Source organism: Symphalangus syndactylus, chromosome 14, assembly GCF_028878055.3.
Source record: "Symphalangus syndactylus isolate Jambi chromosome 14, NHGRI_mSymSyn1-v2.1_pri, whole genome shotgun sequence".
Taxonomy (NCBI): Eukaryota; Metazoa; Chordata; class Mammalia; order Primates; family Hylobatidae; genus Symphalangus; species Symphalangus syndactylus.
The window spans coordinates 108,541,823-108,563,648 of record NC_072436.2 but is presented as its reverse complement, the minus strand read 5'-3'; the positions used below and the strand labels follow the sequence as shown (position 1 = coordinate 108,563,648).

Genomic DNA, 21,826 nt, shown 5'->3' with positions numbered 1-21,826 from the left:
GACACACTTGTAGTCCTAGCTACTTGGAAGGCTGAGGCAGTAGGATTACTTGAGCCTAGGATTTTGAGGTTGCAGTGAGCTATGTTCATGCCACTGCACTCCAGCTGGGTGACAAAGTGAGGCTCTAAAAATATAAAAGGAAAAAGAGAGACTGAAAAATATCTGAGTTTTTACCTGAAGCTGGAACAAGAACAGCAAAGCAAATGCAAAGAAAGCGGAAGGAGAGTAGGGCATGGTAGCTCACATTTGTAATCCCAATGGTTTGGGAGGCCAAGACTGGAGGACTACTTATGCCCAGGAATTTGAATCCAGCCTGGGCAGCATAATGAGACCCCATCGCTATGAAAAAAAAATTAGCTGGGTGCAGTAGCATGCACCGGTAGTCCTAGCTGCTCTGGAGAATGAGATGGGAGAATTGCTGAGCCCAAGAGTTCAAGGTTACAGTCAGCTATGATCGCACCATTGCATTCCAGCCTGGGCCACAGAGAGAGACCCTGTCTCAAAAAAAAAGTGCTGGGTGTGGTGGCTCACACCTGTAATCCCAGTACTTTGGGAGGCTTAGGTGGGTGGATTGCTGGAGCCCAGAAGTTCAAGACCAGCCTGGGCAATAAAAATTTTAAAAAGGCCAGGCACTGTGGCTCCCAGCTACTCAGGAGGCTGAGGTGGGAAAATCACTTGAACCCAGGAGGCAGAGGTTGCGGTGAGCCGAGATGGTGCATTGCACTCCAGCCTGGGCAACAAGAGTGAAACTCCATGTCAAATAAAAAAAGAAAAGGAATATGGCAGGAAATTATGAAATGGAACACTGTGTAATAGCAAGCTAGCAAACTTAAAGTACTTTGACAATCTCTTTTTGTTTTTTTTTATTTTTGTTTACTTTGACAATCTTGATACATGTTTAATAAAAATGATCAAGAAAAAAGAGAAAAACACATCACTAATATCAAGAATGAGGCCGGGTGCAGTGGCTCATACCTGTAATCCCACCAGGAGGCCAAGGCAGGAGGATCACCTGAGGTCAGGAGTTCAAGTCCAGCCTAGCCAACATGGTGAAACGCCATCTCTACTAAAATACAAAAATTAACTGGGCGTGGTGGTGCACACCTGTAGTCCCAGCTGTTGGAGAGGCTGAAGCAGGAGAATTGCTTGAACCCGGGAGGTGGAGGTTGCAGTGAGTTGAGATCGTGCCACTGCCTTCCAGCCTGGGTGACAGAGCGAGATTCTGTTTAAAAAAAAAAAAAAAAAAGAAAAGAGGGACAGTACTACAGGTATTACAAATACAATTGGAGAATACTGTAGGAACTTTGTGTTGACAAATTTTAATTTGTGTTGAAATGGAAAAATAGGTAAAATTGACACCAAAAGATACAAAAATCATGAATGGTTGTATATATCTTTTTTTTTTGACGGATTTTCACTCTTTTCCCCAGGTTGGAGTGAAGTGGCAAGATCTCAGCTCACTGCAACCCCCACCCCCCAGGTTCAAGTGATTCTCTTGCCTCAGCCTCCCAAGTAGCACCCGCCACCATGCCCGGCTAATTTTTGTACTTAGTAGAGACTGGGTTTCGCCATGTTGGTCAGGCTGGTCTTGAACTACTGACCTCAGGTGATCCACCTGCCTTGGCCTCCTAAAGTGCTGGGATTACAGTCGTGAGCCACTGCGCCTGGCATTTTTTTTTTTTTTTTTAACTGGAGATGACATCTCCAGGATGTTTTTGAACTCCTGGGCTGTTTGAGCCTTGGCCTCCCAAAGTGCTAGGATTACAGGTGTGAGCCACTGCTCCCAGTTGGTTCTACCTCAGTTTTAATTGAAAACCTTTACCACTAAGTTAACCCCAGGCCCAGATGGCATTAGTGGTGAATTATTCTAATATTTAAGGAAAAATAACACCATTCACACAGAAATTGTTCAGAGACTAGAAAGATTTTGTAGTTTGTATGAGGTCAGCAAACCTTTGATATCAACACCCAATAAAAATAGACCCATCTCTCATTAACATTGATATAAAAATTATGAACATAATGTTAGCCATTTATAGGCCAGGCACAGGCCCATAAATTGTCTAATGTCAGCACTTTGGGAGGCCAAAGCAGGAGGATTTCTTGAGCCCAAGAGTTTAAGACCAGCCTAGGCAACATAGTGAGACTCTGTCTTTAAGAAAAAAAAAAAAAAAATTAGCTGGGTGTGATGGGCGCCCCTGATGTCCCTGCTGTTTGAAGGGTCAGGTGAGAGTCTTGTTTGAGTCCAGGAGGTTGAGGGTGCAGTAAGCTGTGTTCATGCCCACTGTACTTTAGCCTGAGCAACAACGTGAATCCCTGTCTCCAAAAGAAAAGAAAAATGAAGGTTTAAAAATGAAACCATTAGGCCAGGTGCGATGGCTCACACCTGTAATTCCAGCACTTTGGGAGGCTGAGGTGGATGGATCACTTGAGGTCAGGAGTTTGAGACCAGCCTGGCCAACATGGTGAAACCCCCTCTCTACTAAAAATACAAACATTAGCTGGGCATGGTGGTGAGCACCTGTAATCCCAGCTACTTACTTGGGAGGCTGAGGCAGGAGAATTGCTTGAACCTGGGAGGCGGAGGTTGTAGTGAGCCGAGATTGCCTCAATGCCAGTGCACTCCAGGCTAGGTGACAGAGTGAGACTCTGTCACAAAAAAAAAAAAAAAAAAGACACCATTGGAAGAATCCTATGGCAGTAAAGGAATAGAATAAAAGGCATGAGACATAAACCAAAAAGTGAAAAGCAGACATAAATGAAGCTATAGGTGGACCCTGAATTATGATTTGACATGATTTTTAGTTTATGATGCTACGGAAAGTGATAGGCATTCGGTAGAATATAAATCCATGAGAAATTCAAGACTTCAGTATTAAATCAACTTTGGCTTAAATTATTTTGCTCAATTGTAGGCTAATATGAGTGTTCTCAACATGTTTAAGGTAGGCTTAGGCTTTGCTATGATGTTCGGTAGGTTAGTTGTACCTGTATTAACTGCATCTTTGACCTAGGATATTTTCAATTTCTGATAGGTTTTTTGGGATGTAATACTATTGCAAGTCACGCAGCATCTGTATATCAATAGTAATATGAAGGCCAGGTACAGTGGCTCATGTCTGGAATCATAGCACCTGGGTAGGCCGAGGAATATTTGAGGCCAGGAGTTTGAGATGAGCTTGGGCACCATGGTAAGACCTTGTCTCTACAAAAAAAATTTTAAAATTAGCTGAGTGTGATGGCACGTACGTGTAGTCCCAGCTGCTTGGTAGGCTGATGTGGGAAGATCACTTGAGCCCGGGAGTTCAAGGCTGCAGTGAGCTCTGATCTCAGCACTGTGCATGATAGAGAGACCTATCTCTAAGCAAACAAAAACAACCAAGTAATGTCAGGTGTGAAAGGATTAAACAATCCTGTGAAATGGCAGAGATTTTCAGACTGAAGGAAAAAACAGCCTTGGCCTATAGGCTGTTTACAGGAGACAGACTTTGGATTCAAAGATGCAAATCGGCTGAAAGTAAAAGGATAGATGAAGATACAACATGCAAATAGCAACCATAGTAAAGCTATCGTGCCTATACCGATTTCAGACAAAATATACTGAAACAGTATATTTTCAAACAGAGAGACATTCTATAATGACAAGAGTTGGTGCCTCAGAAAGGCATACAAATCGTAAACATATGCACCTACTAAGGAGGAGCAAAATGTATGAAGCAACTATTGACAGAATTGAAGGAAGGAATGCACAATTCAGTAATAATTGGAGAATTCAATACAACACTGTCATAATGGATAGAAAACTGAGGAAATCAGCAAGACAAGAGACTTACGCAGCACAAAGCCAACTAGACTTAAGCGACATCTTTGAATGGTCCACCCAACAACAGCAGAATAGACTCTTTCGGAGTGTATGTAGAACATCCATCAGTATAGTCACACTAGGCCATGATGCAAACCAACACACTTAAAAGGATTGAAATTATGAAAAAGAACATTATCTGACCGGTGAATAAAATCAGAAATCAGTACTAAAAAGAAACTTGAGAAATTTAAAATATGTTGAAATTAACACTCCTAAATAATGGGTCAAAGAAGAAATCATGAGGTTAATTAGAAAATACTTTGGGGTGAATGAAAATGAAGACAAACATATCAAAGGTTTTGGAGGGTACAATTGCAGCAATTGTTAGAAAATTTATAGTGATAAATGCTATATTAAAAAAGAAGACCTCAAATCAGTAACCTAGACCTTTTAAGAAACTGGAACTAGAAGAACAAACTGAGCCTGAAGTCAGCAGAATGTAGGAAAAAATTAGTTTGGAAATTAATAGAATAGACAAAAATAGAAAAGGAAACCATAAATCATTTTTTTAAATGATCGACAAAATTAAACATTCAGCTAAACTGAGCACAAAAAAGGGAGAGAAGACTCAAATTACTAAAATCAGGAATGAATGAGGGGACATTACTACTGACCTTCCAGTAGTTAAGAAAAAAATTATAAGGGAATACTATAGAATAATTCCAGTTGTATGGTACTCCATTAATAGATGAAACAGACAAATTCCTAAAAAGACACAGAACTACCAGAACTGACTGAAGAAGTAGAAAATCTGAACAAACATAAACAAAGCAGTGGAATTAGGACAAAATGAAAAGCCCCAAATCAGATGGTTTTATTAGTAAATTCTACCAAACATTTAAAGGTACAGTTCTTCAATTCTTTCAAGAAATAGAAGAAGACAGAACATTTCTGAGATAATTCTGTAAGGCTAGTATTATTTGGATACCAAAGCAGACCCCAACACTATAGGAAAAGAAAACTGCAGAACGATGTTTTTTTAATGTATAGAGATGTGAAAATCCTCAACCAAATGCTAGTAATTTGAAATTAACATAAAAGGATTATATACCATGACCAAGTGAGATTTATCTCAGGAATGCAAAGTAAATTTCTCGTGCAAGAATCTTTAATGTTAAGTGCCATATCAAAGAGAACAAAGCTACATGATCTTTTTAAGAGATAGTGAAAAGCATTGATAAGATCCAATGTCCCTTCATGATAAAAACATTAAACAATAGGGAAAGTTTGGAGCTTTCTTTACTTGTTAAAAAGCATCTGTAAAAAACCCACAGCTAACATCGTATTGGAGGATTGGAGGTTTTCCTGCTAATTCAGGAACAAGATGACCCCTCCTAGCATTTCTATTCAGCATTGTACTGGAGGATCTAGTCGGGGAAATGAAGCCCATTTTTTTTTTTTTTTTCAAATAATAAAAGCGTCGAAATTGGAAAGGGAGAAGTAAAACATTATATACAGATAACATGATTTAATATGTAGAAAATTCTAAGAGATTCACAAACCATTAAAGATAAAAGCCAGTTCAACAAAGTTGAAGGATGGAAGATCAGTGTACATAAATCTGTTTTATTTCCATATACTTGCAAAGAGGAATCCAAAACTGAAATTGAGGAAAACATATATAATAGCATCAAAAAGTAGTACAAAACACATACTCTGAAAACTGCAAAATGTTGAAAGAAATAAGTAAATGGAAAGATAATCCCATGTTCATCTAGCCAGAGGACTCATATATTTTGGATATTAACCCCGATCAGATGTATGGTTTGCAAATATTTTCTCCCATTTCATACATTGGCTCCTCATTCTGTTGATTGTTTTCTTCCCGTACAGAAGTTTTTAAGTTTCATATATAATTCTAGTGGTCTATTTTTGCCTTCGTTCCCTATGCTGTCGGGGTCATATCTAAAAAAGGTCATTGTGCAGACCGTCATGGAGATTTTCCCTGTGTTTCCAGTAGTTTTACAGTTTTGGGTCTTACATATAAGTTTGTTTTCTTTTTTTTGAGATGCAGTCTCGCTCTGTGGCCCATGCTGGAGTGCAGTGGCATGATCTTGGCTCACTGCAGCCTCTGCCTCCTGGATTGAAACGATTGTTGTACCTCAGCCTGTTTTTTTTGTTTGTTTGTTTGTTTTAATTGAGACAGTGTCTCACTGTCTCGCAGGATGGAGTGCTTGATCTTGACTCACTGCAGCCTCCACCTCCTGGGCTCAGGTGATGCTCCTGCTTCAGCTTGTCCCAGTAGCTGGGACAAGAGGCACGTGACACTGTGCCTGACTAATTAAAAAAAAAGTTTTTTTTTAAGATTTTTATAGTGACAAGATTTCCTTGTATTGCCCAGGATGGTCTCAAACTCCTGGGCTCAAGCAGTCCTCCTGCTTTGACCTCCCAAAGTGCTAGGATTACAGGCATGAGCTACCATGCCCAGCCTACATTTAACTTTGTAGTAGTGCATTTAAAGTTGATTTTTGTATGTGGCGTGAGATACTGCCTAGTTTCTTTTGCATGTAGATATTCCGTTTATGCAGCACCATTTATCAAAGCAACTGTTCTTTCCAAATTGTATGTTTTGCCATTTGGTTGAAAATCAATTTAATATAAATCTGTGGATTTTATTTCTGAGTTCTCTATTCTGTTCCATTGGTTATGTGTCTGTTTTTATCCCAATACTGTACTGTTTTGTTTACTGTAGCTTTGTGGTATATTTTGAAATTGTCTAGTGTGATCACTCCACTTTATTCTTTTTGCTTAAGATTGCTTTGGCTTTTTGGACTCTTCTGTGGTTCCACAAAAATTATCCATTTTACGATTGTATTTTTGATTTCTATGAAAAGTGTCATTGGAATTGTTATAGGGATTGCATTGTCTCTATAAAGTGCTTTGGGTAGTGTAGTCATTTTAGCAGTATTAATTCTTCCAAAATATATGAGGAACTCAAATAACAAGAAAACAAATAAGCCAATTAAAAAATGAATTCAAGGTTACAGTGAGCTAAGATTGTGCAATTGCATTCCAGCCTGGGCCACAGAGAGACTGTGCCTCAAAAGAAAATGGGCTGGGCGTGGTGGCTCATGCCTACAATCTCAGGACTTTGGGAGGCCAAAGTGGGTGAATCATTTGAGCTTAGGAGTTTGAGACCAGCCTGGGCAACATGGCAAAACCCCGTCTCTGCAGGAAATTAGGTGCACGCCAGTGGTTTCGGCTACTCAGTAGGCTGAGGTGAGAGGATTGCGTGAGCCTGAGAGGTGGAAGTTGTAGTGAGCTGAGATTGTGCCACTGCCCTGCAACCTGGGTGACAGAGTGAGACCTCATTTCAAGAAAAAAAAAAAAAGGCAAAGGACCTGAAGAGATGTTTTTCAAAAGAAGACGTACAAATGGCTAAAGTGCACATCGCTAATATTCATGGAAATGTCAATTAAAACCACTATGAAATATCACATCTCACACCTGTTAGGATGACTTACCAAAAATAAAAGATAAGACTGGGCATGGTGGCTCAGGCCTGTAATCCCAGCACTTTGGGAGGCTGAGGTGGGTGGATCATGAGGTCAGGAGTTTTGAGACCAGCCTGGCCAAGACGGCGAAACCCCATCTCTACTAAAAATACAAAAATTAGCTGGGTGCGGTAGTGGACACCTGTAATCCCAGCTACTTGGGCTGAGGCAGGAGAATCCGGGAGGCGGAGGTTGTAGTGAGCCAAGATTGCGCCACTGCACTCTAGTCTGGGCAACGGAGCAAGACTCCGTCTCCAAAAAAAAAACAATAAATAACAAATGTTGGCAAAAATGTAGAGAAAAGGGAACTCTTGCACACAGTTCATGGAAACATGAATTAGTATAGCCATTATTATTTTTTAGAAGTTCAAAAAAATTAAAAATATACCTATGATCCAGGAATCTTCTTATTGGATGTATATCTAAAGGATATTAAATCATTATATTGAAGAGATACTTGCACTCACATGTTTATTGCAGCATTATTCACAGTAGATACAGAATCAACCTGTTTATCAAGGAATGAATGAAGAAAATGTGGTATATGTACATAATGGAATACTATTTTGCCTGTCATTTGCAAGAACATGAATAAACCTGAACATTGTGTTAAGTGAAATAATGTAGACACAGACAAATACTGTATGACGTCACTAATTTTTCGAATCTAAGACTCATTTAAGGAAGGAATAGAAAGGTGATTATACAGCTGGGGGGTGGGGTTGGATAGATACTGGTCAAAGGATATAGAATTTCATTTAGGGAAATATGTTCAAGAGGTCTGGCCAGGTGTGGTGGCTCACGCCTGTAATCCCAGCACTTTGGGAGGCCAAGGCAGGCAGATCACCTGAGGTCAGGAGTTCAAGACCAGCCTGACCAACATGGAGAAACCCCATCTTTACTAAAAATACAAAATTAGCTGGGCGTGGTGGTGCATGCCTGTAATCCCAGCTACTCAGGAGGCTGAGGCAGGAGAATCGCTTGGACCCAGGAGGCAGAGTTTGCAGTGAGCTGAGATTGTGCCATTGCACTCCAGCCTGGGCAACAAGAGCAAAACTCGGACTAAAAAAAAAAAAAAAAAAAAAAAGATCTATTGTTCTATTGTGCAAAACCTGAGTAGTCAGTAACAATATGCTGTATACTTGGAAAATTATACAACGGTATTATTGAAATTCATAAATAATAACTATAATCTTAAATGAAAAAATAGTAATACTAAATTGATCTACAAATTCAACACACTCCTTATGAAAATTGCAGCTGGCTTGGGAGAAATTTATGATTTTTCTTTGCTGTGTAAATTTAAGGAGAGTTTATTTTTAAGTATGGTAAGAGATAGGGATTCAGTTTCATTCTTATACATATGTTAATCCAGTTTTCCCAGCACCATTTATTGAAAAGAGTGTGTCCTTTCTGCAGCATATATTCTTGTCAACTTTGTCAAAGATCACTTGGCTGTAGATATGTGGCTTTATTTCTGGGTTCTCTGTTCAGTTGATCTGTATGTCTATTTCTATACATTGTTATACTGTTTTGATTACCATCAGCTTTGTATTATAATATTGTTAGAAGTCAGGTAATCCAGTATCTTCAGCTTTATTGTTTTAGCTTAGGATTGCTTTGGCTATTTGGGATCTCTTGGTTCCATGTGAATTTCAAGACCGTTTTTTGTAATTCAGTGAAGAATGACATTGGTATTTTGATAGTGAATGCATTGAATTTGTAGATTGCTTTGGGCAGTATGGCCATTTTAACAATATTAATTCTCCTGATCAGTGAGCATGGGATATTTTTCCATTTGTGTCAGCTACAATTTCTTTTGTCAGTGTTTTGTAGTTTTTCTTGTATAGGAGGTCTTTGACCTCCTTGGTTAAAAATATTCCTGAGTATTTTATTTTATGTTTTGTAGCTATGATAAATGAAATTGCCTTCTGATTTGGCTCCCAGTTTGATTGTTATTGGTATATAGAAATGCTACACATTTTTATTTGTTGATTATTTTATTTATTTTTTTTTGAGACAGAGTCTTACTCTGTCAGCCAGGCTGGAGTGCAGTGGCATAATCTCGGCTCACTGCAACTTCCATCGCCTGGGCTCAAGCCATTCTCCTGCCTCAGCCTCCCAAGTAGCTGGGATTACAGGCGCCCGCCACCACGCCTGGCTAATTTTTGTATTTTTAGTAGAGATGAGGTTTCACCATGTTGGTCAGGCTGGTCTTGAACTCCTAACCTCAGGAAATCCACCCGCCTTGGCATCCCAAAGTGTTGAGATTACAGGCATTAGCCACTGTGCCCAGCAGTGTGTTGATTTTTGCATCCTGAAACTTAATTTGTTTATCAAATTAAGAGTTTTTTGGAAAAGTCTTTAGGATTTTCTAGACATAAGATCATATATCATCAGCATACAGATACACTGATTTCCTATTTCCCTTTTCTTTCTCTCTCTTGCCTGATTGCTATGGCCAGGATATATAGTAGTATGTTGAATAGAAGTGGTGAAAGTGGGCATCTTTGGTTTTTTCAAGTTCTTAGAGGGGATTCTTTCAACCTTTCTTGATTTAGTATGATTTTGGCTGTGGGTTTGTTGTATATGGCCTTATGGCCTTTATTATCTTTAGCTATGTTCCTTCCTTTTTTGTTTTGTTTTGTTTTTTTTGAGACAGTCTTGCTCTGTTGCGAGGTTGGAGTGCAGTGGCATGATCTTGGCTCACTGCAACCCCCATCTCCTGGGTTCAAGTGATTCTTATGCCTCAGCCTCCTGAGTAGCTGAGATTACAGGTGCCCTCTACCATGCCCAACTAAATTTTGTATTTTCAGTAGAGACAGGGTTTCGCCATGTCGTGGCCAGGCTGGTCTCGAACTCTTGACCTCAGATGATCCTCCCGCCTCTGCCTCCCAAAGTGCTGGGAATATAGGCATGAGCCACCACACCTGGCCTTAGCTATGTTCATGCTATGCCTAGTTTATTGGGGGTTTTGTCATGAAGGGATGCTAAATTTTATGAAATGCTTTATGTGCATGTATTGAGATCATATGGTTTTTGTTCTTAGTTGTGATAAATCACATTTATTGATTTGCGTGTGTAGAACCATCCTTGCATCCTTGGTATAAAACCCACTTGAATTATGGTTTATTTTTATTTATTTATTTTTGAGATGAAGTTTTGTTCTTGTTGCCCAAGCTGGAGTGCAATGGTGTGATCTCGGCTCACTGCAACCTCCACCTCCCAGTTTCAAGCGATTCTCCTGCCCCGGCATCCCGAGTACCTGGGATTACAGGCGTGGCACCACCATGCCTGGCTAATTTTTTTGTATTTTTAGTAAAGACGGGGTTTCACCATGTTGGCCAGGCTGGTCTCGAACTCCTGACCTTGTGATCCGCCCACCTCGGCCTCCCACAGTCCTGGCATTACAGGCATGAGCCACTGTGCCTGGCCTATTATCTTTTTTATGTGCTGTTAGATTCAGTTTGCTAGTATGTTGTTTAGGATTATTTCATTTATGTTTATCAGGGATATTGGTCTGTAGTTTCTTTGCTTTGTCCTTGTTTGGTTTTGATATCAAAGTGATACTAGCTTCATAGAATGTGTTAGGAAGAATCCCCTCCTTTTTTTTTCCTCTTTTTTTTGAATAGTTTCAAGAGGATTGGTATTAGTTCAGCTTTGTATGGTAGAATTCAGCTGTGAATCCATCTGGTTCTGGGCTTTTTTGTTGTTGGGAGAGTCTTTTTTTTTTTTTTATTGATTCAGTCTCACTAATTATTCATCTTTTCAAGATTTCTGTTTCTTCTTGGTTAAGGCTTGGGAGGTTGTATGTTTGTAGTATTTTATCCATTTCCCTTAGGGTTTCCTGTTTGTCAGTGTATAGTTGTTCATAATAGTCTCTGTTGTTATTTTGTATTTCTGTGGAATCAGCTGTAATGTGTCCTTCTTAATTTCTGATTTTGTTTATTTGGACCTTATCTCTTTTTGGTTGGTTTAGGTAGTAGTTTTCCAATTTTGTTTAAATTTTCAGAGAACCAACTTTTTGTTTTATTGATACTTCTTTTTGGTCTCTATTTCATTTAGTTCTGCTGTGACCTTTATTTCTTTTGCTAATTTTTAGCTTAATTATTTTTCTAGTCTCTTGAGTTACAATGTAAAATTTTTAATTTTTGAACTATTTTTTTGATGGAGTCGTTGAATGCCGTAAACTTATCTCTAAGCACTGCCTTTGCTATATCCCAGAGGTTTTAGTATGTCGTTTTTCTGTTTTCATTTGTCTCAAATGTTCTTAATACCTGTAACTCATTTTTTCAATGACTCAGTGATAGTTCAGAAGCATGTTGAATTTCCATATATTTTTATAGTTCTGAAGATTCTCTTGGCATTGATTTCTAGTTTTACTCTGCTGCGGTCTGAGAAGATACTTGATATGATTTTGATTTTTGTTTTGTTTTGTTTTGTTATGAGACAAGTTCTTACTCTGTCACCCAGGCTGGAGAGCAGTGGCGTGATTTTTTACTTACTGCAGCCTTAACCTCCTGGGCTCAAGTGATTCTTCCACCTCAGCCTCCCAACTAGCTGGGACTACAGGCATGTGCCACCATGCTTGGCTAATTTTTGTACTTTTTTGTAGAAACAGTGTTTCACCATGTTGCCAGACTAGTCTCAAACTCCTGAGCTCAAGTGATCCTCCCACTCAGCCTCCCAAAGTGCTGGGATTACAGGCATGCGTGACTATGTCTGGCCTGATTTTGGTTTTTTAAAAATTTGCCCACAGCCAGGTACGGTGGCTTCCCTTGTAGTCCCAGCATTTTGGGAGGCCGAGGCAGCAGGATTGCTTGAGGTGAGGAGTTCGAGACCAGCCTCATCAGCACAGAGAGACCCTTTCTCAAAAAAAAAAAAAAAAAAAGTTGAGTCTTGTTTTGTGGTCTAATGGTCTGACTTGGAGAATGTTCCATGTGCTAATGAGAAGACTGTATATTCTGCAGGTAGAATGTTCTATGAATGAGTGTTAGGCTCATTTGGTTTAAAGCTCAATTTCAGTCCAATATTTGATTTTTCTGTTTCCATCTGTCTAGTGATGTTTGTGTGGAGATTAGTGATTTTCCAGGTTAATGGATGTCAGGTATAAATCCTGCTACCACTGCAGCTGGCTCTTAACTGTAAGTGCCACCTACTGGCCTGGCGGTCAGCCCACATAGCTTATTACAACATGTGACACAAATGCACCAGGCTCAGGAGTATGAGGTGAGTTCTCATGACTTCGTATTACCAGAATTGTCCATACCATGCTGGCTACTCAGGAGGTTGTGAACCTGCTCACCTACCTGGTACACTGCTACTACGACTGGCATTTGAGAAAACCACCACACTAAGGCTTTTTAGAACCAAGGAAATAATAAGAGTTTTCACCACTGAACTCGTCCAGAAGCAAAGTCACAACCTCAAGAAAAAAAAACTCCTGTCCTAGTGAAAATACATTTAATAATAGCAAGAAGCAAATGTGTCTCTGGATGTGCAGAAATAAGCATAAAGTTACAGGAAGCATGAAAAAATAAGGTATTATAACACCCCCTCAAAGGAACATAGGAATTCCTTAGCAACGGATTCTAACCAAAAATGATAAGTGAAATGCTGAAGAGCTCAAAATGTTTTTAAGGAAACTTAATGAAATGCAAGGGAAATCTGAAAACCCATACAAAGAAGTCGGAAAATCAGTTTAGGATATGAATGAGAAATTTGCCAAGGAAATAGATATCTTTTCATAAAACCAAACAGAACTTTATGGCAATGAAAAATTCATTGAAGGAATTTTGGAATGCATTTGAAAGCTTCAAGTATAGAGTAGCCAAAGCAGAAGAAATAATCTTTTGAATTAACCTAGTCAGATAAAAATAAAGAATATATAAGAAGGAAGAAGGCCTTTGAAACATACAAGACTGCGTAAAGCCGCAGAACTAATGAATTAACAGTATTTCCAAAGGGAAAGAAAAAGCAAATATTTAAGTAATCTTTTTCAGGAAATAATTAATGAAAACCTCCCTAGTCTAGCAAGAGATTTAGACATCTTAGATACATGAGGCCTAATGATTCCTAGGAAAATATGTTGCAACATGGGTTTAATGCTATATAGTCATCAGACTGTCTCAAGTCAAGGTGAAGGAAAGAATTATAAAATCAGCAAGAGAAAAGTGTCTAATCACCTATAAAAGAAACCTCATTAGACGAATAGTGTACTTGTCAACAGTAATCTTTTGTTTTTTTTTTTGAGACAGAGTCTCACTCTGTCACCCACGCTGGAGTGAAGTGGTGCGATCTCTGCTCACTGCAACCTCCGCCTCCCAGGTTCAAGCGATTCTCCTGCCTCAGCCTCCCAAGTAGCTGGGATTACAGGTGTGTGCCCCCAGACTTGGCTGATTTTTAGTAGAGACTGGGTTTCACCATGTTGGCCGGGCCGGTCTCGAACTCCTGACTTTAAATGATCCACCCACCTTGGCCTCCCAAAGTGCTGGTATTATAGGTGTTAGCCACTCTGCCCAGCCTTTTTTTTTATTTTTTGAGACAGAGTCTCACTGTGTTGCCCAGGATAGTGTGCGGTGGCATGATCATGGCTTACTGCAATCTCCACCTTCAGGTTCAAGCAATTCTCATGGCACTGCCTCCAGCTGGGACTACAAGCGTGTGCCACCATGACCAGATAATTTTTTTGTATTTTTAGTAGTGACAGGATTTCCTCACATTGACCAGGCTGGTCTTGAACTCCTGGACTCAAGTAAACGGCCCACTTTGGCCTCCCAAGGTGCTGGTATTACAAGTGTGAACCCCTGGGCCCAACCAGAAGTAACCTTACAAGTCAGAATGGGATGGGATGGGATGGGATTGTCAAAGCGCTGAAAGAAAAAAAACTGGTGAACCAGGAATTTTATATCCAACTAGATTAAGCTTCATAAATGAAGGAGAAATAGTTTTTCTTACAGAAGCAAATGGTGAGGGAATTCATCACCAGTAAGTAGACCCTCCCTACAATAAATCCTCAAATCCTAAACATCTTAATGAAAGGTCAATATTTGGCTGGGCGCCGTGGCTCATGCCTGTAATCTCAGCACTTTGGGAGGCTGAGGTGGGTGGATTGCCTGAGGTCAGGAGTTCAAGACCAGCCTGGCCAACATGGTGAAACCCGGTCTCTACTAAAAAAAAAATAGAAAAAATTAGCCGAGTCTGGTGGTGGGTGCCAGTAATCCAGCTACTCAGGAGACTGAGGCAGGAGAATTGCTTGAACCCAAGAGGCAGAGGTTGCAGTGAGCTGAGATCACACCATTGTCCTCCAGCCTGGGCAACAACAGCAAAACTCCATCTCAAAAAAAAAAAAAAAGTTAATATTCATCATTGTGAAGACACCTGGAAGGGCAGAGCAAGGTGGCTGAATGGAAGCTGTTAGTCCAAGCTGCATCGTTTTGTAAGCCCCCACACCATTTTGCAGAACTTGCTTAGAGTGAAACATTCCACAGAGGCTTGGGTCATGAGAAACATCCTGCCTAACCACCTGACCACAGGAACATTCTTATCACATCCTGCTGGACAAAGGCCCAAGGAACATTCTTACCACATCCTGCTGGACAAAAAGGCCAAACCACCTGACCACAGGAATATCTTTATCAACATCCTCCCAGGCAGCAAGCCATACCACGTAGATCCCTCCTCCCCAGACCTACAATTACCCCAGCCTGTAAGTGGCAGTGGGTCCTGGCACCAAGTTGGTCCCCCTATGTAGATTTGTACTAACAGAAGCTTTCACTTGAAGTCAGGAGTTCGTGACCAGCCTGACCAACATGGTAAAACCCCATCTGTACTAAAAACAAACTAGCTGGGTGTGGTGGCACATGCCTGTAATCCCAGCTACTCAGGAGGCTGAAACAGGAGAACTGCTTGAACCCAGGAGGTGGAGGTTGCAGTGAGCTGAGATCATGCCACTACACTCCAACCTGGGCGACAGAGCGAGAATCTGTCTCAAAAAAAAAAAAAAAGAAAAGCTTCAAATAATTTTTTTCATAGAATATTTTACTCTGTCACTCAGGCTGGAGTGCAGTGATGCAATCATGGCTCACCACAGCCTCAACCTCCACAGGATCAAGCAATCCTCCCATCTCAGCCTCTCGAGTAGCTGGGACTACAGGCGTGCACCACCACCCTTGACTAATTTTTTATATTTTGTAGGGATGGGGTTTTCCCATGTTGCTTGGGCTGGTCTTGATCTCCTGGGCTCAAGCTGTCCACTTACCTCTGCCTTCCAAAGTGCTGGAATTACAGGCCTGAACCACTGTGCCCAGCCAACTTAAAATAATTAACCTATTGATGCATCTTAAAGAACTAGAAAAGCAAGAGCAAACCAAACACAAAAGTAGTAAAAGAAAAGAAGTAATAAAGATCATTGCAGAAGAAACAAAAGATCAATGAAATGAAAAGTTAGTTTTTTTAAATATAAAGCAAACATTTATGCAGACTAGGAAAAAGAATACCTCAGAAATTCAAAGCATCATTTGTGGCTACTATGAGCAACTATAGGCCAATAAATTGGAAAACCTAGAGGAAATGGATACATTCCTAGGCACATACAACCTACGAAGATTGAAACATTAAGAAATCCAAAACCTGAACAGACCAGTAACAAGTAATGACATAAAAGCCATAATAAAACATTGCCCAGCAAAGAAAAGCCTGCACCCTAATTGCTTCACTGCTGAATTCTACTGAATATTTAAAGAAGTAATACCAATCCTACTGAAATCATTTTGAAAAATAGATGAGGAGGGAATACTTAAAAACTCATTCCATGAGGTTACCCAATACCAAAACCAGACAAAAACACATAAAAATAAATAGAACTACAGACCAATGTCTCTGATGAGTATTGATGTAAAAATCAGCAAAATGGTAGAAAACTAAATTTAACAATGCATGAAAAAGATTATTAATCATGACTAAGTAGGATTTCACCTGGCTTCAACATGTGCTAGCTATCAATGTGATACATTATATCAACAAAATGAAGGACAAAAATATGGTCATTTCATTTGATGCTGAAAATGCATTTGATAACATTCAACTTCCCTACATGATAACCCAAGAAACCGGGTATAGAAGGAATGTATCTCAACATAATAAAAGCCATATATGACAGACCACAGTTAGTATCATACTGAATGGGGAAAAACTGCAAAAAAACTGCAAACCTTTGGTTTGAGATCTGGAACACAACAAGGCTGCCCGTTTTCACCACAGTTACTGAACATAGTACTAGAAGTCCTAGCTAGGTGAATCAGGAGAAATAAGGGGCATGCAAATTGGGAAGGAAGAAGTCAAATTGTCCTTATTTACAGATGATAAGATCTTATATTTGGAAACTCCTAAACAATCCACCAAAACTAGTAATACTGATAAATTGAGTAAAGTTGCAGTATGCAAAATCACCATACAAAATTTAGTAACATTTCTATATGCTAACAGTGAATGATATGTAAAGGAAATCAAAATAGTCTCATTTATAATATTGACAAATAAGATTATTTTAAAATTTTTTATTTCTGTAGATTATTCAGGAACAGGTGTTACTTGGTTACATAAGTTCTTCAGTGGTGATTTGTGAGATTTTGGTGTACCCATCACCCGAGCACTATACACTGAACCCAATTTGTGGTCTTTTATCCCTCATCGCCCTTTCCCCTGAGTCCCCATAGTTCACTGTATCACTTATGCCTTTACATTCTCATGGCTTAGCTCCCACTTGTGAGTGAGAACATCCAATGTTTGGTTTTCTACTCTTGAGTTACTTCTTTCTTTTCTTTTCTCTCTGTCTCTCTCTGTCTCTGTCTCTTTCTAGACAGAGTCTCGCTCTGTCACCAGGCTGGAGTGCAGTGGCACGATCTTGGCTCACTGCAACCTCAGCCTCCTGGGTTCAAGCGATTCTCCAGCCTCAGCCTCCCAAGTAGCTGGGACTACAGGCATGTGCCACCATGCCCAGCTAATTTTTGTATTTTTAGTAGAGGTGGGGTTTCACCATGTTGGCCATGTTGATCTTGATTTCCTGACCTCGTGATCCACCTGCCTTGGCCTCCCAAAGTGCTGGGATTACAGGTGTGAGCCACCATGCCCAGCTTATACCACAATTTCTTTATGCACTTGTTGATTAATGGGCATTTGGGCTGGTTCCATATTTCTGCAATTGTGAATTGTGCTGCTATAAATATGCCTTTGCAAGTATCTTTTTTGTATAATGACTACTTTTCCTCTAGGTGGATACCCAATAGTGGGATTGCCGGGTCAAATGGTAGTTCTACTTTTAGTTCTTTAAGGAGTTGCCACACTGTTTTCCATGATGGTTGTACTAGTTTACATTCCCACCAGCAGCATAGAAGTGTTCCATTTACACCACATCCACACCAACATCTATTATTTTTTGACTTTTTGATTATGGCCATTCTTGCAGGGGTAAGGTGGTATTGCACTGTGGTTTTGATTTGCATTTCCCTAATTATTAGTGGTGATGAGCATTTTTTCATATGTTTGTTGGCCATTTGTATATCTTCTTTTGAGAATTGCCCGTTCATTTCGTTAGCCCACTTTTTGATGGGATTATTTGTTTTTTTTCTTGCTAATTTGTTTGAGTGCCTTGTAGATTCTACATATTAGTCCTTTGTTGGATGTATAGGTTATAAAGATTTTCTCCCACTCTGTGGGTTATCTGTTTACTCTGCTGACTCTTCCTCTTTCTGTGCAGAAGCTCTTTAGTTTAATTAAGTCCTGCCTATACATCTTTGTTTTTGTTGCATTTGCTTTTGGGTTTTTGTTCATGAAATCCTTGCCTAAGTCAATGTCTATGTTGGCGATAAATGCTCGGTGTCGCAAAGTGAAACCAGCACTCAGGCAAAAGTTTTCCCAGCAAGGCAATTTACTTCTGCAGAAGGGTGCTGCTGGTGTCAATCACAATCACAAGAGCACACTGAACAAAGGAGGGAAAGGGTTTTTATTCTTGTTCCCCTACATCTGTATCCATCTCCCATGGATGGGGGGTAGGCAGGTCGGACTACACATTCTAAGTTGACCTGATTGGCTATTTGTGGATATTTTCCCAAATAAGGAAGGGAAGGGGGATGTGAGTTACAGTGGTGGGACATGTGGTTTCAAAGGGTAGAATGGGTACAGAGTGAGCAACCAAGGGAACAGATGTGAGTTATTGATTAGAGCTGATAGGAAGGTTTTTTACAGTAATTGGGGCAAGGAGGCATGGAGAACAAGAAAGTTGACTTTGAGAACAAAGAATAAGAAAGTTAACAAGCTAAACCTTTGAAAAGGAATTTATTATATCTTACATCTAGAAGGGTTTTTCTGATGTTATCTTCTAGAATTTTTATAGTTTCAGGTCTTAGATTTAAATCCTTGATCCATCTTTTTTTTTTTTTTTTTTTTTTTTTATCGAGACGGAGGCTTGCTCTGTCGCCCAGGCTGGAGTGCAGTGGCATGATCTCCGCTCACTGCAAGCTCCGCCTCCCGGGTTCACACCATTCTCCTGCCTCAGCCTCCTGAGTAGCTGGGACTACAGGTGCCTGCAACCACACCCAGCTAATTTTTTGTGTTTTTAATAGGGTTTCACAGTGTTAGCCACGATGATCTTGATCTCCTGACCTCGTGGTCCGCCTGCCTGGGCCTCCCAAAGTGCTGGGATTACAGGCGTGAGCCAACGCGCCCAGCCTCCTTGATCCATCTTGAGTTGATTTTTGTCTAAGTTGAGAGATGTGGCTTGCCAGTTATCCCAACACCATTTGTTGAATAGAGTGCCCTTTCCCCACTCTGTTTTTGTTTGCTGTGTCAAAGCTCAGTTGACTGTAAGTATTTGATTTTCTCAGTTCTCTATCCTGTTCCATTGGTCTTTGTGCCTATTTTTATACCAGTAGCATGCTGTTTTTGGTGACTATGGCCTTATAATGTAGTCTGAAATCAGGTAATGTGATGCCTCCAGATATGTTCTTTTTGCTTAGTCTTGCTTTGGCTATACAGGCTCTTTTTTGGTTCCATATGAATTTAGGATTCTTTTTTCTAGTTTTGTGAAGAAGATGGTGGTATTTTGATGGGAATTGCATTGAATTTTTACATTGCCCTTGGCAGTGTGGTCATTTTCACGGTATTGTCTCTACCCCTCCATGAGCAGGGGATGTGTTTCCATTTGTTTGTGTCATCTATGATTTCTTTCAGCAGTGTTTTGTAGCTTTCCTTGTAGAGGTCTTTTGACTCCTTGGTTAGGTATATTCCTAAGTTGTTTTTTTTGTTTTGTTTCGTTTTTGTTTTGTTTTTTTTTTTTCCCCAGCTATTGTAAAAGGCATTGAGTTCTGGATTTGTTTCTCAGCTTGGTTGCTGCTGGTGTATAGGAGAGCTACTGATTTGTGTACAGTAATTTTGTATCCAGAAACTTTGCTGAGTTCTTTTGTTAGTTTGGGAGCTTTTTGGAGGAATCTTTAGGGTTTTCTAGGTATACAGTCACATCATCAGCACACAGTGACAGTTTGACTTCCTCTTTATCAATTTGGATGCCCTTTATTTCTTTCTCTTGTCTGATTGCTCTGGCTAGGAAGAGAAGTGGTGAGAGTGGGCATCCTTGTCTTGTTTCATTTCTCAGAGGGAATGCTTTCAACTTTTCTTCATTTAGTATTATGTTGGCTGTGGATTTGTCATAGATGGCTTTTATTACATTGAGGTATGTCCTCTGTATGCCAACTTTGCTGAACATTTTAATCATAAAGGGATGCTGGATTTTGTTGAATCCTTTTTCTGTGTTTATTTAGAGATAATTGTGTAATTTTTGTTTTTAATTCTTGTTATGTGGTGTATCACATTTATTGAATTGCATATGTGAAACCACCCCTGCATTTCTGGTATGAAACCCACTTGATCATGGTGGGTTATCTTTTTGTTATGTTGTTGGATTCAGTTAGCTAGTTAAGGATTTTGTTAAGGATTTTTGCATCTATGTTCATCAGGGATATTGTTCTGTAGTTTCCTGTTTTGATTATGTTCTTTGCTGGTTTTTGTATTAGGGTGACACCGGCTTCATAGAATGATTTAGGGAGGATTCCCTCTGTCTCTATCTTTTGGAATAGAGTCAGGATTGGTACCAATTTTTCTTTGAATGCCTGGTATGATTCAGCTGTGAATCTGTCTGGTACTGGGCCTTTTTTTGTTTTTTTTTTGTTTGTTTTTTGTTTTTTTTGTAGTTGTTGTTGTTTTGTTTTGTTTTTTTGAGACAGAGTCTGGGTGTGTCGCCCGGGCTGGAGTGTAGTGGCACAGTCTTGGCTCAAGCAATTCTCCTGCCTCAGCCTCCAAAGTAGCTGGGATTACAGGCGCATGCCACCATTCCCGGCTAATTTTATATTTTTAGTAGAGATGTGGTTTCACCATGTTGGCCAGGCTGGTTTGAACTCCTGACCTCTGGTGATCCACCCACCTTGGACTCTCAAAGTGCTGGGATTACAGGTGTGAGCCACTGCGCCTGGCCTATGTTGGCAATTTTTTAATTGCCATGTCAATCTCACTGCATGTTACTGGTCTTGCAGGGTATCTGCTTCTTCCTTATTTAAGCCAGGAGGGTTATATCTTTCTGGGAATTTATCCATCTCCTCTAGGTTTTCTAGTTTATATGCGTAAAGGTGTTGAATTAGCCTTGAATGATCTTTTATATCTCTTTGGTGTCATTTGTAATATCTCCCATTTTGTTTCTAATTGAGCTTATTTGGTTTTTTTTTTCCTCAGCTTTTCTTGGTTAATCTTACTAATGGCCTATTAATTTTATTAACCTTTTCAAATAACCAGCTTTTTGTTTCATTTATCTTTTTTTTGATTGTTTGTTTTTATTATTATACTTTTAAGTTCTAGGGTACATGTGCACAATGTACAGGTTTGTTACATAGGTATACATGTGACATATTGGTTTGCTGCACCCATTAACTCATTTATCTTTTGTATTTTTTTTTTGTTTCAATTTCATTTAGCTCTGCTCTGGTCTTAGTTATATTCTTTCTTGTGCTGTGTTTGGGTTTGGTTTGTTCTTGTTTCTCTAGTTCCTTGAGACGTGACCTTAGATTGTCTGTTTTTGCTCTTTCAGACTTTTTGATTTAGGCATTTAGGGCTATGAACTTTCCTCCTAGTACCGCCTTTGCTATATCTCGGAAGTTTTATAGGTTGTATCTCTATTGTCATTCAGTTTGAAGAACTTTTTAATTTCCATCTTGATTCCATTGTTGACCCAATGATCATTCAGGAGCAGGTTATTTAATTTCTGTGTGTTTGCCTGGTTTTGAAGGTTCCTTTTGGAGTTGATTTCCAGTTTTTTTCCACTATGGTCTGAGAGAGTGCTTGATATAATTTCAGTTTTATTAAATTTATTGAGGCTTGTTTTGTAGCCTGTCATATGGTCTACCTTGGAGAAAGTTCCATGTGT

The 21,826-nt window shown here is 39.7% G+C and overlaps 1 protein-coding gene across 20 annotated transcripts in view; it reads left to right on the top strand.

Moving 5' to 3' along the window:
* The window catches only part of ATF7IP2 (activating transcription factor 7 interacting protein 2), a 132,221-nt gene that overhangs the window by 42,103 nt on the left and 68,292 nt on the right, over positions 1-21,826 (top strand). The window contains exon 1 of one of the 20 annotated variants that reach the window (XM_063618217.1): positions 3,168-3,191. The exons of the other annotated variants lie outside the window; for them this stretch is intronic. The gene's annotated coding sequence lies outside the window, so the exon portion shown is untranslated. Of the gene's footprint in view, positions 1-3,167; positions 3,192-21,826 lie in introns of those variants that run through there. 20 annotated transcript variants of the gene reach the window in all.